This window comes from Danio rerio, chromosome 4 (genome assembly GCF_049306965.1).
Source record: "Danio rerio strain Tuebingen ecotype United States chromosome 4, GRCz12tu, whole genome shotgun sequence".
Taxonomy (NCBI): domain Eukaryota; kingdom Metazoa; phylum Chordata; class Actinopteri; order Cypriniformes; family Danionidae; genus Danio; species Danio rerio.
In genome coordinates, this window is record NC_133179.1 from 41,203,710 (window position 1) to 41,217,354 (window position 13,645).

The 13,645-nt window shown below is 46.0% G+C and overlaps 14 non-coding genes across 14 annotated transcripts; 9 read left to right on the forward strand and 5 right to left on the reverse strand.

The window, feature by feature from the left end:
* Positions 1-1,626: 1,626 nt before the first annotated feature.
* On the reverse strand, positions 1,627-1,699 carry trnar-ucg (transfer RNA arginine (anticodon UCG)). Its single transcript has one exon. It is a non-coding gene; the product is annotated as a tRNA-Arg (tRNA).
* Positions 1,700-5,292: 3,593 nt separating this feature from the next.
* Positions 5,293-5,364, forward strand: trnae-uuc (transfer RNA glutamic acid (anticodon UUC)). The gene has a single exon. It is a non-coding gene; the product is annotated as a tRNA-Glu (tRNA).
* An 88-nt stretch (positions 5,365-5,452) lies between these two features.
* Positions 5,453-5,539, forward strand: trnay-gua (transfer RNA tyrosine (anticodon GUA)). The gene is given in 2 exon segments: positions 5,453-5,489; positions 5,504-5,539. It is a non-coding gene; the product is annotated as a tRNA-Tyr (tRNA).
* An 85-nt stretch (positions 5,540-5,624) lies between these two features.
* trnae-cuc (transfer RNA glutamic acid (anticodon CUC)) lies at positions 5,625-5,696 on the reverse strand. The gene has a single exon. It is a non-coding gene; the product is annotated as a tRNA-Glu (tRNA).
* A 1,828-nt stretch (positions 5,697-7,524) lies between these two features.
* Positions 7,525-7,596, forward strand: trnae-uuc (transfer RNA glutamic acid (anticodon UUC)). Its single transcript has one exon. It is a non-coding gene; the product is annotated as a tRNA-Glu (tRNA).
* Positions 7,597-7,684: 88 nt separating this feature from the next.
* Positions 7,685-7,771, forward strand: trnay-gua (transfer RNA tyrosine (anticodon GUA)). The gene is given in 2 exon segments: positions 7,685-7,721; positions 7,736-7,771. It is a non-coding gene; the product is annotated as a tRNA-Tyr (tRNA).
* Positions 7,772-7,856: 85 nt separating this feature from the next.
* On the reverse strand, positions 7,857-7,928 carry trnae-cuc (transfer RNA glutamic acid (anticodon CUC)). The gene has a single exon. It is a non-coding gene; the product is annotated as a tRNA-Glu (tRNA).
* Positions 7,929-8,223: 295 nt separating this feature from the next.
* Positions 8,224-8,296, forward strand: trnar-acg (transfer RNA arginine (anticodon ACG)). The gene has a single exon. It is a non-coding gene; the product is annotated as a tRNA-Arg (tRNA).
* Positions 8,297-9,912: 1,616 nt separating this feature from the next.
* Positions 9,913-9,999, forward strand: trnay-gua (transfer RNA tyrosine (anticodon GUA)). The gene is given in 2 exon segments: positions 9,913-9,949; positions 9,964-9,999. It is a non-coding gene; the product is annotated as a tRNA-Tyr (tRNA).
* An 85-nt stretch (positions 10,000-10,084) lies between these two features.
* Positions 10,085-10,156, reverse strand: trnae-cuc (transfer RNA glutamic acid (anticodon CUC)). The gene has a single exon. It is a non-coding gene; the product is annotated as a tRNA-Glu (tRNA).
* A 295-nt stretch (positions 10,157-10,451) lies between these two features.
* trnar-acg (transfer RNA arginine (anticodon ACG)) lies at positions 10,452-10,524 on the forward strand. Its single transcript has one exon. It is a non-coding gene; the product is annotated as a tRNA-Arg (tRNA).
* A 1,456-nt stretch (positions 10,525-11,980) lies between these two features.
* On the forward strand, positions 11,981-12,052 carry trnae-uuc (transfer RNA glutamic acid (anticodon UUC)). Its single transcript has one exon. It is a non-coding gene; the product is annotated as a tRNA-Glu (tRNA).
* Positions 12,053-12,140: 88 nt separating this feature from the next.
* On the forward strand, positions 12,141-12,227 carry trnay-gua (transfer RNA tyrosine (anticodon GUA)). Its single transcript is given in 2 exon segments — positions 12,141-12,177; positions 12,192-12,227. It is a non-coding gene; the product is annotated as a tRNA-Tyr (tRNA).
* Positions 12,228-12,312: 85 nt separating this feature from the next.
* On the reverse strand, positions 12,313-12,384 carry trnae-cuc (transfer RNA glutamic acid (anticodon CUC)). The gene has a single exon. It is a non-coding gene; the product is annotated as a tRNA-Glu (tRNA).
* Between the last annotated feature and the right edge of the window lie 1,261 nt (positions 12,385-13,645).

Consider the following 13,645-nt stretch of genomic DNA (forward strand, 5'->3'; position numbering starts at 1 on the left):
TTAGTTTGGCTTAAATAAAAGCAATTAAACTATTTTAAGTTCAATAATATTAGCCTCCTTAAGAATATATTTTATTGTTCACAAAACAAAGTTATCCAGTAACTTTCCTAGTTAACCTGCTTAATCCTTAAAATTGCACTTTAAGCTGAATGCTGGAATCTTGCAAAATAACTAGTAAAATATTATGTACAGTCATCATGACAGAGACATAAAAAAAAATTCCTTTTTTTGAAAAATGAATATGATTTTTTTTCAGAGCTTGTTCATCCAGAATAATTTTTTAATTAAAGTTAACCTATACACTCTCAGGATATATTATAAGTGTTATTCAGCAACCCAAAAAGCAGTGGTGCCCTGAGAAAAATTTCTTAGTGGTGGCCAGAAAAAGCCACACCGAATCTTTGGGTGGAACACAAAAAATAATGAATTCAGTGTAACATTATATTTTTGTTTCTGGTAAATGAAATAATGTGGTTTTAATTTATTTAATTAATTAATCTTGAAATATTCCAATTTATTCCTTGAGGTAATTCAGCAAGTACATGTGCGAACCAAAAAAAAAATATATATATATATCAATATTTAGTTTATTTTGTCTTCATGTTTTTGGTTATTGAATTCATGTAGAAAATTGTGTGCCTGGTTTAAAAATGTTCTTGTTCATGACATCATGAATGGTGAATGTGTGTTTTTACAGGTCAGTTGATAGCAACGTTGTCTAGTGCCTGGAGTGCCAGAAGCCACAGACCACTCTCTGTACACCTGACCAGGCTGTGCATGAAGGCCAGCACACCAGCGGAGAGAGCCAAGGAGCTTTCAACAAGATGCCAATGCATGGAAAACTGCACTTTAGGATCTCGATGCCAGTTTGCATTCCGTCAAATAAGATATGTGCAACTAATGGACAAAAATTTTCTTTGTGCAATCATCCATATTTTTGTTTAATTGGTCCTGGGGTATGGTTCTTGCGTATGGTGTGACTGGTCTTGAGTTTCAAATTCCAGTCAAGGCCACTCTCATTAACATGAAATCACAACCTTTCTGCAGCTATTTTCTAGTTTGCATTTCATCATCATCCACCTAACATGAGACTATTAGTTGAAAGCCACCGGGTACTTGAAGTCAAGATCTCCATAACCAGAGCTTAGCTAAACCTTGTATGTTTGTAACGTGATTGGATAATTCAAGCAAGATCGGATGAATCTTAATTGAAGTGTGCAGCAAGTCTGAGAATTTGAAGCTAACTATTGTCCTCAGATCATTACACCTAAGCTTTGAGTAGACAAGTCAGGATTTTTTCACACAACTTAAAAGTAACCCAACAAACACAACTTGAACCCACATTCCCCAGCTTTGAAGGGTGATGCCTTATCCATTAGGCCACTGGGCCAATACTAGCATTTGCTATACTTGTTGTATGACTCAGGAAGTTCTTGTAACTCAGAGAACAGCACTTTAGGATCCCTATTGCATTCAGACGATCTGGTGTGTGCAACTAATGACAAATCAGCTTCTCTGAAGAGTTTTCCATTATAATGTCTTTTTGACCTAAGAGTATGAACCTAGCTTTTTGAAGGTCACACTGGATTGTGCTGCACAGCCAACTTCAAAAAACTGCATCAAAGACAACCCAGGTGGGACTTGAACCCACAATCCCCAGCTTCGAAGGCTGGTGCCTTAAACATTAGGCCACTGGGCCGATTCTTACTGCCTGTGAACTGTAATATGCATCCAGGGAGTTGCGTAACAAAAACAACATCAACAAAAAAGTAGATTGGACCGGTTTCACAGAATTTTTTTCTGGCACTGCCAAGCACTTCTACATGGCTTATTGGTCTTGGGGTATGATTCTCACTTAGGGTGCAAGAGGTCCTGGGTTTAAATCCTAGACGAGATCTATGTTTGTCACAGAAAAAAAGCAGTGGTGCTGTGCTGTGCTGTCTAGGGTGTTTATGTGTTAATTGTAGCACCTTCAGCTGTGTTTTCAGTTAATGAACATGTAGTGGATTTCTTTTCTAAATCAGTCTAACTTTTACAATTATACAGACACAAAAGAAGCATCCTATCAGACTTCTTTGAAGGAGTTATTTTAGAATTTTCATCATATTTTGCAACCATTCCTATAGGATTATTTTATAGTACAATACAGGAAAATCCTTTAGGATAATTTCTACAATATTTTAATTGGATCCAATTTATATCTTAATTAAGATATGCTTTTCTAATGTCTCTCTCAGCCTATTATACAATAGTTTTGAATGTTTAATGCAGTTTGCTTAAGCTCACCTTCATGTACTTGAGTGTACAGTTTTAGTGCACAAATTCCCAAACTAACATGTCTATACCAAAAACATATACAATGTCGCTAGACCAAACTGTGGGCTGGCCCACTCGAAACAGAAGTTCACTGAGGGCCCATAGCAAGTCCACACAAAGTTTAGTGTATATAGCCACAATGGGCGAAGTATAGGTATACTATCTGGGTCAGAAGTATGTCCTGTGAGCATGCTCTGTGGGCATTTAGTAATTAACAAGTTAGGTCCCACTAATACTAAGTTGAGTCCAGGCACAAAATGTGCCTATAAGGTCCCAGTAAAGCACTTTTATGCAGGGCCATTGTGGCTTTAACACAAAACAAAACTAGTTCACTTCTACTATGTAGCAAAATAGCACAATATCACTTCAAATGCATAGTTACATATTTTGAAAGCATAAAGAAAAATCAGTAATAAATGAAGCATCTAAAAATATAAAGACAACATGGACTATTTTTCAAAGGTTTGGGACAAAACTGCTTTAGTTTATAAAAATGCAGATATAAAAGTAACCTTGTAAATAATTATTCCTTTTTAATATGTTAGCTTTTCCATTTGAATATGTTAAAATATAATTTATTCCAATGATGTTACAGCTGCATTTGAGGCATTTGTGTCCTACATAAAATAATTTGAGACAAAAAAACAAAACATATAAAAATATACTTAGAAGAAAAACAAAGTAAGATTTTCATGTGTGTATTTTCTCTAACATTTGTACCTTAAAGTGTCACGAAACTCCAAAACACATTTTTTGAGCTGTTGACAGTCATATATGTGTCCCACACTGCTAAAAACACTATTAGGACACAAATATTTCACTAAAAAGTGTAAATTGATTGTTTTTGCGTTATTTCAAGCAAATTTGTACTTCCGGTTTGAAACAAATTTTTGAAGCTGCGTCTCAACCATGAGATAATAGCGTGTATTCCAGCGTGCAGACTGGATGTCTGTGCCAGAGTGTGTCTTATTACGTCTTACAGTGCGGCTCGAAGGACATCTTTTGCATTCAGAGCTGCTTTCGTGAAGAGATCATCTGCAACACTGCTCGAAGTTTACCATGGAGGTGAAAAGGAAGCTCCCTGACAAGGAATTGAACCCAGGCCACAGCGGTAAAAGCACTAAGTCCTAACCACAAGACCACCAGTGAAGGCCTGGCTAAAGGTTGCCCTCTAGCCTAGCTGTGGGCCTCCACCCAGGTGTGCTGCAGCTGCTCTGACAAAAATAACTCTAACGTTTGCAACCTCCTCCTGGAGAAGAGAAAGTCTCAGAGCCTGGTTCACAGTTCTTCTATGGAGGGACTGTCACATGCTCTGTGTAAAAGCATCCTATCGACACCACAACTTGCCATGACAACAAAGCACAGCATGCGTTGAAGGAACTCCATGTTTACCGGTCCATGTCCTCTTTCCAAACAGCATGCTAATGAGCACTCCTTGAACAGTGTGTGCCAGTGGCGCAATGGATAACGTGTCTGACTGATCAGAAGATTCTAGATTCGACTTTTGGCTGGCTCGATCAGGATTTATTGCATTGCTCTCAGTCAGTGCACTGCAGTTGCAGTTTGCCCCTGCCAGAGTTGTTTGGTTCTACTTTGGAGTGGATCAAGTTTCTGGGGCTGCCAGCACAGAGCCTGTGGGGTGCTCCCCTGGGTTCAAAGTCTGCCCCAACTGCTCTCATATCTTGGTCCCGTACATCCCTCAGGACTTCCAGAAGAAACCAGTACAGCCACTCTCCTGGGAAGACAGCAGTGACAGCTTGTAGACCAAAATGTTTGCTGTGAGGCTAAGGCGTTCTACTGCAGCACAGATACGCATTCGAAAAGCAGACAATATTCAAAAACAAAGTGCCAACCTAAAACAAGATTGCAGTCAAAATGACCACCTTAGACAAGTGTGAGCAATGTTTCAGTCTCTGTTATACGTCGGCAAATATGCCACACAGTGCAGACGCTCATACTACTGAAAAGGAAGTTACCTGACTGAGAAAGGTATAAATAGAAATTGGAGCCTGCTCCAAACGACCTGGTCAGCCCCAAGTGGGCTGTAAAAACCTCCTGGAGTTTTCATTCATTTAATGTCTGGTACAAGACACTGCGTCCAACCAGTTATGTTTGAATGTCAAACCTACCTCAATCCTTAAACCAACCTCACAGTTTCCTGCTGTGTTTTATCAACCTCCCAACCTACCCCAACTCTTAACCCAACCTCACAGTAACAAACCTCCATGTGGGTTTCATTGATTCAATGTCTCGTACATGGCACAGAATACAACCTATCGCAGTTTATTAAAATCACACCTACCCCAGCCCTAGGCCCAACCTCACGGTAACCTGCTGTGTTTTATTCAATTTTACTCCTACCCCAACCCTAAACACAACCTCAGAGTAAGCAGTTTATGTATTTTTTTATTTTTATGAATGACTACTAAAGCCACATTAATCGCAAACCCAGCCTACGTGCGGCATAAGCGCCTACCACTTAGAGGTCATCCAGCCGACTTGCAGTGTAATCTCCTCCACTTGTAGGTCTCTGAGCTGCAGCAACACCTAAGGGCTCTGACACACAGACACAAAAGAAACCATTGCTTTTAACCTACTCTTGGAGAGGAGAGAGTCTCCGACCCTGGATCTCAGGTCTTCTATGGAGGGACTGTCAGGAATCCTGTAAGAGCATCCCATCCACACAACCTCTTGCCATAAAAACAAAGCAGAATGTGTGGTGAAGGAACTCCGGGTTGACAGAGCCTTGTCCTTGCTTCAAGCAATGTGCTAACAAGGTGCTGAACAGAGTGACGGTGGCACAAAGGTTAGCGCTTATGACTACGGATCAGAAGATTCTCAGTTACGGAAACCAAGAAACTGTGTATGAGAGAGTGCGTAAGTGTATGAGTGGCACTTGTGCAAGCGGAGCAGGGACGTGCCAGCGATCAGAATGAACTGGAGTTTGTGCCAAGACTGGGTTTCAAGAGTGGCAGTTCCCATATGGTCTAGCGGTTAGGATTCCTGGTTTTCATCCAGGCTGCCCGGGTTCGACTCCCGGTGTGGGAAGGCTTGAGTGCTTTTGCTTCTGTCCTTTTTGGCCAGCGGTCGGACTGCAGCTACCTTATAGGATGTGGTTGTGGAACTGCCCCGTAAGCCTTCGATAGCTCAGTTGGTAGAGCGGAGGACTGTAGGTGGGATGATGGCAATCCTTAGGTCGCTGGTTCGACTCCGGCTCGAAGGATATCTTTTGCGCTCAGAGCCGCTTTCTTGCCTTCGCCAAGTGAGTTAACCACTCCTCAAAGTTCAGCATGGAGGTGAAAAGGAAGTTCCCTGACCGGGAATCAAACCCGGGCCGCGGCGGTGAGAGCGCCGATTCCTAACCACTAGACCACCAGGGAAGGTCTGCGTGAAGGTTGGCCTCAAGTCTAGCTGTGGGCCTCCACCCAGGTGTGCTGCAGCTGCTCTGACAAAAATAACTCTAACGTTTGCAACCTCCTCCTGGAGAAGAGAAAGTCTCAGAGCCTGGATCACAGTTCTTCTTGGGAGGGACTGTCACATGCTCGGTGTAAGAGCATCCTATCGGCACCACAACTTGCCATGACAACAAAGCACAGCATGCGTTGAAGGAACTCCATGTCCACCGAGCCGTGTCCTCTTTCCAAGGACCATGCTAATGAGGACAGCTGACACGGACTGGGCCAGTGGCGCAATGGATAACGTGTCTGACTACGGATCAGAAGATTCTAGGTTCGACTCCTGGCTGGCTAGTTCTGGATTTTTTTGCGTTGCTCTCAGTGCAGTGCGGTCGCGGTTTGCCCCTGCCGGAGTTGTTCGGTTCTACTCTGGAGTGAATCGAGTCTCTGGGGCCGCCAGCACAGAGCCTGTGGGGTGCTCTCCTGGGTTCAAAGGCTGCCCCAACCGCTCTCATGTCTTGGTCCCGTACATCCCTCAGGACTTCCAGAAGAAACCAGTACAGCCACTCTCCTGGGAAGACAGCAGTGACAGCTTGTAAACCAAAATGTTTGCTGTGAGGCTAAGGCGTTCTACTGCAGCACAGATACGCATTCGAAAAGCATACAATATTCAAAAACAAAGTGCCAACTTAAAACAAGATTGCAGTCAAAATGACCACCTCAGACAAGTGTGAGCAATGTTTCAGTCTCTGTTATACGTCGGCAAATATGCCACACAGTGCAGACGCTCATACTACTGAAAAGGAAGTTACCTGACTGAGAAAGGTATAAATAGAAATCGGAGCCTGCTCCAAACGACCTGGTCAGCCCCAAGTGGGCTGTAAAAACCTCCTGGAGTTTTTATTGATTTAATGTCTGGTACAAGACACTGCGTCCAACCAGTTATGTTTGAATGTCAAACCTACCCCAATCCTTAAACCAACCTCACAGTTTCCTGCTGTGTTTTATCAACCTCCCAACCTACCCCAACTCTTAACCCAACCTCACAGTAACAAACCTCCATGTGGGTTTCATTGATTCAATGTCTCGTACATGGCACAGAATACAACCTATCGCAGTTTATTAAAATCACACCTACCCCAGCCCTAGGCCCAACCACACGGTAACCTGCTGTGTTTTATTCAATTTTACTCCTACCCCAACCCTAAACACAACCTCAGAGTAAGCAGTTTATATATTTTTTTATTTTTATGAATGTCTACTACAGCTACATCAATCGCAAACCCAGCCTACGTGCGGTATAAGTGCCTACCACTTAGAGGTCATCCAGCCGACTTGCAGTGTAATCTCCTCCACTTGTAGGTCTCTGAGCTGCAGCAACACCTAAGGGCTCTGACACACAGACACAAAAGAAACCATTGCTTTTAACCTACTCTTGGAGAGGAGAGAGTCTCCGACCCTGGATCTCAGGTCTTCTATGGAGGGACTGTCAGGAATCCTGTAAGAGCATCCCATCCACACAACCTCTTGCCATAAAAACAAAGCAGAATGTGTGGTGAAGGAACTCCGGGTTGACAGAGCCTTGTCCTTGCTTCAAGCAAAGTGCTAACAAGGTGCTGAACAGAGTGACGGTGGCACAAAGGTTAGCGCTTATGACTACGGATCAGAAGATTCTCGGTTTACGGAAACCAAGAAACTGTGTATGAGAGAGTGCGTAAGTGTATGAGTGGCACTTGTGCAAGCGGAGCAGGGACGTGCCAGCGATCAGAATGAACTGGAGTTTGTGCCAAGACTGGGTTGCAAGAGTGGCAGTTCCCATATGGTCTAGCGGTTAGGATTCCTGGTTTTCACCCAGGCGGCCCGGGTTCGACTCCCGGTATGGGAAGGCTTGAGTGCTTTTGCTTCTGTCCTTTTTGGCCAGCGGTCGGACTGCAGCTACGTTATAGGATGTGGTTGTGGAACTGCCCCGTAAGCCTTCGATAGCTCAGTTGGTAGAGCGGAGAACTGTAGGTGGGATGATGGCAATCCTTAGGTCGCTGGTTCGACTCCGGCTCGAAGGACATCTTTTGCGCTCAGAGCCGCTTTCTTGCCTTCGCTAAGTGAGTTAACCACTCCTCAAAGTTCAGCATGGAGGTGAAAAGGAAGTTCCCTGACCGGGAATCGAACCCGGGCCGCGGCGGTGAGAGCGCCGAATCCTAACCACTAGACCACCAGGGAAGGTCTGCATAAAGGTTGGCCTCAAGTCTAGCTGTGGGCCTCCACCCAGGTGTGCTGCAGCTGCTCTGACAAAAATAACTAACGTTTGCAACCTCCTCCTGGAGAAGAGAAAGTCTCAGAGCCTGGATCACAGTTCTTCTTGGGAGGGACTGTCACATGCTCGGTGTAAGAGCATCCTATCGACACCACAACTTGCCATGTCAACAAAGCACAGCATGCGTTTTAGGAACTCCATGTTCACCGAGCCGTGTCCTCTTTCCAAGGACCATGCTAATGAGCACTGCTGCTGCGGACTGGGCCAGTGGCGCAATGGATAACGCGTCTGACTACGGATCAGAAGATTCTAGGTTCGACTCCTGGCTGGCTCGTTCAGGATTTTTTTGCGTTGCTCTCAGTGCAGTGCGGTCGCGGTTTGTCCCTGCCGGAGTTGTTCGGTTCTACTCTGGAGTGAATCGAGTTTCTGGGGCCGCCAGCACAGAGCCTGTGGGGTGCTCTCCTGGGTTCAAAGGCTGCCCCAACCGCTCTCATGTCTTGGTCCCGTACATCCCTCAGGACTTCCAGAAGAAACCAGTACAGCCACTCTCCTGGGAAGACAGCAGTGACAGCTTGTAAACCAAAATGTTTGCTGTGAGGCTAAGGCGTTCTACTGCAGCACAGATACGCATTCGAAAAGCATACAATATTCAAAAACAAAGTGCCAACCTAAAACAAGATTGCAGTCAAAATGACCACCTCAGACAAGTGTGAGCAATGTTTCAGTCTCTGTTATACGTCGGCAAATATGCCACACAGTGCAGACGCTCATACTACTGAAAAGGAAGTTACCTGACTGAGAAAGGTATAAATAGAAATCGGAGCCTGCTCCAAACGACCTGGTCAGCCCCAAGTGGGCTGTAAAAACCTCCTGGAGTTTTCATTCATTTAATGTCTGGTACAAGACACTGCGTCCAACCAGTAATGTTTGAATGTCAAACCTACCCCAATCCTTAAACCAACCTCACAGTTTCCTGCTGTGTTTTATCAACCTCCCAACCTACCCCAACTCTTAACCCAACCTCACAGTAACAAACCTCCATGTGGGTTTCATTGATTCAATGTCTCGCACATGGCACAGAATACAACCTATCGCAGTTTATTAAAATCACACCTACCCCAGCCCTAGGCCCAACCACACGGTAACCTGCTGTGTTTTATTCAATTTTACTCCTACCCCAACCCTAAACACAACCTCAGAGTAAGCAGTTTATATATTTTTTATTTTTATGAATGTCTACTACAGCTACATCAATCGCAAACCCAGCCTACGTGCAGTATAAGTGCCTACCACTTAGAGGTCATCCAGCCGACTTGCAGTGTAATCTCCTCCACTTGTAGGTCTCTGAGCTGCAGCAACACCTAAGGGCTCTGACACACAGACACAAAAGAAACCATTGCTTTTAACCTACTCTTGGAGAGGAGAGAGTCTCCGACCCTGGATCTCAGGTCTTCTATGGAGGGACTGTCAGGAATCCTGTAAGAGCATCCCATCCACACAACCTCTTGCCATAAAAACAAAGCAGAATGTGTGGTGAAGGAACTCCGGGTTGACAGAGCCTTGTCCTTGCTTCAAGCAAAGTGCTAACAAGGTGCTGAACAGAGTGACGGTGGCACAAAGGTTAGCGCTTATGACTACGGATCAGAAGATTCTCGGTTTACGGAAACCAAGAAACTGTGTATGAGAGAGTGCGTAAGTGTATGAGTGGCACTTGTGCAAGCGGAGCAGGGACGTGCCAGCGATCAGAATGAACTGGAGTTTGTGCCAAGACTGGGTTGCAAGAGTGGCAGTTCCCATATGGTCTAGCGGTTAGGATTCCTGTTTTCACCCAGGCGGCCCGGGTTCGACTCCCGGTATGGGAAGGCTTGAGTGCTTTTGCTTCTGTCCTCTTTGGCCAGCGGTCGGACTGCAGCTACGTTATAGGATGTGGTTGTGGAACCGCCCCGTAAGCCTTCGATAGCTCAGTTGGTAGAGCGGAGAACTGTAGGTGGGATGATGGCAATCCTTAGGTCGCTGGTTCGACTCCGGCTCGAAGGACATCTTTTGCGCTCAGAGCCGCTTTCTTGCCTTCGCTAAGTGAGTTAACCACTCCTCAAAGTTCAGCATGGAGGTGAAAAGGAAGTTCCCTGACCGGGAATCGAACCCGGGCCGCGGCGGTGAGAGCGCCGAATCCTAACCACTAGACCACCAGGGAAGGTCTGCATAAAGGTTGGCCTCAAGTCTAGCTGTGGGCCTCCACCCAGGTGTGCTGCAGCTGCTCTGACAAAAATAACTAACGTTTGCAACCTCCTCCTGGAGAAGAGAAAGTCTCAGAGCCTGGATCACAGTTCTTCTTGGGAGGGACTGTCACATGCTCGGTGTAAGAGCATCCTATCGACACCACAACTTGCCATGTCAACAAAGCACAGCATGCGTTTTAGGAACTCCATGTTCACCGAGCCGTGTCCTCTTTCCAAGGACCATGCTAATGAGCACTGCTGCTGCGGACTGGGCGAGTGGCGCAATGGATAACGCGTCTGACTACGGATCAGAAGATTCTAGGTTCGACTCCTGGCTGGCTCGTTCAGGATTTTTTTGCGTTGCTCTCAGTGCAGTGCGGTCGCGGTTTGCCCCTGCCGGAGTTGTTCGGTTCTACTCTGGAGTGAATCGAGTTTCTGGGGCCGCCAGCACAGAGCCTGTGGGGTGCTCTCCTGGGTTCAAAGGCTGCCCCAACCGCTCTCATGTCTTGGTCCCGTACATCCCTCAGGACTTCCAGAAGAAACCAGTACAGCCACTCTCCTGGGAAGACAGCAGTGACAGCTTGTAAACCAAAATGTTTGCTGTGAGGCTAAGGCGTTCTACTGCAGCACAGATACACATTCGAAAAGCATACAATATTCAAAAACAAAGTGCCAACCTAAAACAAGATTGCAGTCAAAATGACCACCTCAGACAAGTGTGAGCAATGTTTCAGTCTCTGTTATACGTCGGCAAAAATGCCACACAGTGCAGACGCTCATACTACTGAAAAGGAAGTTACCTGACTGAGAAAGGTATAAATAGAAATCGGAGCCTGCTCCAAACGACCTGGTCAGCCCCAAGTGGGCTGTAAAAACCTCCTGGAGTTTTCATTCATTTAATGTCTGGTACAAGACACTGCGTCCAACCAGTAATGTTTGAATGTCAAACCTACCCCAATCCTTAAACCAACCTCACAGTTTCCTGCTGTGTTTTATCAACCTCCCAACCTACCCCAACTCTTAACCCAACCTCACAGTAACAAACCTCCATGTGGGTTTCATTGATTCAATGTCTCGCACATGGCACAGAATACAACCTATCGCAGTTTATTAAAATCACACCTACCCCAGCCCTAGGCCCAACCACACGGTAACCTGCTGTGTTTTATTCAATTTTACTCCTACCCCAACCCTAAACACAACCTCAGAGTAAGCAGTTTATATATTTTTTATTTTTATGAATGTCTACTACAGCTACATCAATCGCAAACCCAGCCTACGTGCGGTATAAGTGCCTACCACTTAGAGGTCATCCAGCCGACTTGCAGTGTAATCTCCTCCACTTGTAGGTCTCTGAGCTGCAGCAACACCTAAGGGCTCTGACACACAGACACAAAAGAAACCATTGCTTTTAACCTACTCTTGGAGAGGAGAGAGTCTCCGACCCTGGATCTCAGGTCTTCTATGGAGGGACTGTCAGGAATCCTGTAAGAGCATCCCATCCACACAACCTCTTGCCATAAAAACAAAGCAGAATGTGTGGTGAAGGAACTCCGGGTTGACAGAGCCTTGTCCTTGCTTCAAGCAATGTGCTAACAAGGTGCTGAACAGAGTGACGGTGGCACAAAGGTTAGCGCTTATGACTACGGATCAGAAGATTCTCAGTTACGGAAACCAAGAAACTGTGTATGAGAGAGTGCGTAAGTGTATGAGTGGCACTTGTGCAAGCGGAGCAGGGACGTGCCAGCGATCAGAATGAACTGGAGTTTGTGCCAAGACTGGGTTTCAAGAGTGGCAGTTCCCATATGGTCTAGCGGTTAGGATTCCTGGTTTTCATCCAGGCTGCCCGGGTTCGACTCCCGGTGTGGGAAGGCTTGAGTGCTTTTGCTTCTGTCCTTTTTGGCCAGCGGTCGGACTGCAGCTACCTTATAGGATGTGGTTGTGGAACTGCCCCGTAAGCCTTCGATAGCTCAGTTGGTAGAGCGGAGGACTGTAGGTGGGATGATGGCAATCCTTAGGTCGCTGGTTCGACTCCGGCTCGAAGGATATCTTTTGCGCTCAGAGCCGCTTTCTTGCCTTCGCCAAGTGAGTTAACCACTCCTCAAAGTTCAGCATGGAGGTGAAAAGGAAGTTCCCTGACCGGGAATCAAACCCGGGCCGCGGCGGTGAGAGCGCCGATTCCTAACCACTAGACCACCAGGGAAGGTCTGCGTGAAGGTTGGCCTCAAGTCTAGCTGTGGGCCTCCACCCAGGTGTGCTGCAGCTGCTCTGACAAAAATAACTCTAACGTTTGCAACCTCCTCCTGGAGAAGAGAAAGTCTCAGAGCCTGGATCACAGTTCTTCTTGGGAGGGACTGTCACATGCTCGGTGTAAGAGCATCCTATCGGCACCACAACTTGCCATGACAACAAAGCACAGCATGCGTTGAAGGAACTCCATGTCCACCGAGCCGTGTCCTCTTTCCAAGGACCATGCTAATGAGGACAGCTGACACGGACTGGGCCAGTGGCGCAATGGATAACGTGTCTGACTACGGATCAGAAGATTCTAGGTTCGACTCCTGGCTGGCTAGTTCTGGATTTTTTTGCGTTGCTCTCAGTGCAGTGCGGTCGCGGTTTGCCCCTGCCGGAGTTGTTCGGTTCTACTCTGGAGTGAATCGAGTCTCTGGGGCCGCCAGCACAGAGCCTGTGGGGTGCTCTCCTGGGTTCAAAGGCTGCCCCAACCGCTCTCATGTCTTGGTCCCGTACATCCCTCAGGACTTCCAGAAGAAACCAGTACAGCCACTCTCCTGGGAAGACAGCAGTGACAGCTTGTAAACCAAAATGTTTGCTGTGAGGCTAAGGCGTTCTACTGCAGCACAGATACGCATTCGAAAAGCATACAATATTCAAAAACAAAGTGCCAACTTAAAACAAGATTGCAGTCAAAATGACCACCTCAGACAAGTGTGAGCAATGTTTCAGTCTCTGTTATACGTCGGCAAATATGCCACACAGTGCAGACGCTCATACTACTGAAAAGGAAGTTACCTGACTGAGAAAGGTATAAATAGAAATCGGAGCCTGCTCCAAACGACCTGGTCAGCCCCAAGTGGGCTGTAAAAACCTCCTGGAGTTTTTATTGATTTAATGTCTGGTACAAGACACTGCGTCCAACCAGTTATGTTTGAATGTCAAACCTACCCCAATCCTTAAACCAACCTCACAGTTTCCTGCTGTGTTTTATCAACCTCCCAACCTACCCCAACTCTTAACCCAACCTCACAGTAACAAACCTCCATGTGGGTTTCATTGATTCAATGTCTCGTACATGGCACAGAATACAACCTATCGCAGTTTATTAAAATCACACCTACCCCAGCCCTAGGCCCAACCACACGGTAACCTGCTGTGTTTTATTCAATTTTACTCCTACCCCAACCCTAAACACAACCTCAGAGTAAGCAGTTTATATATTTTTTTAT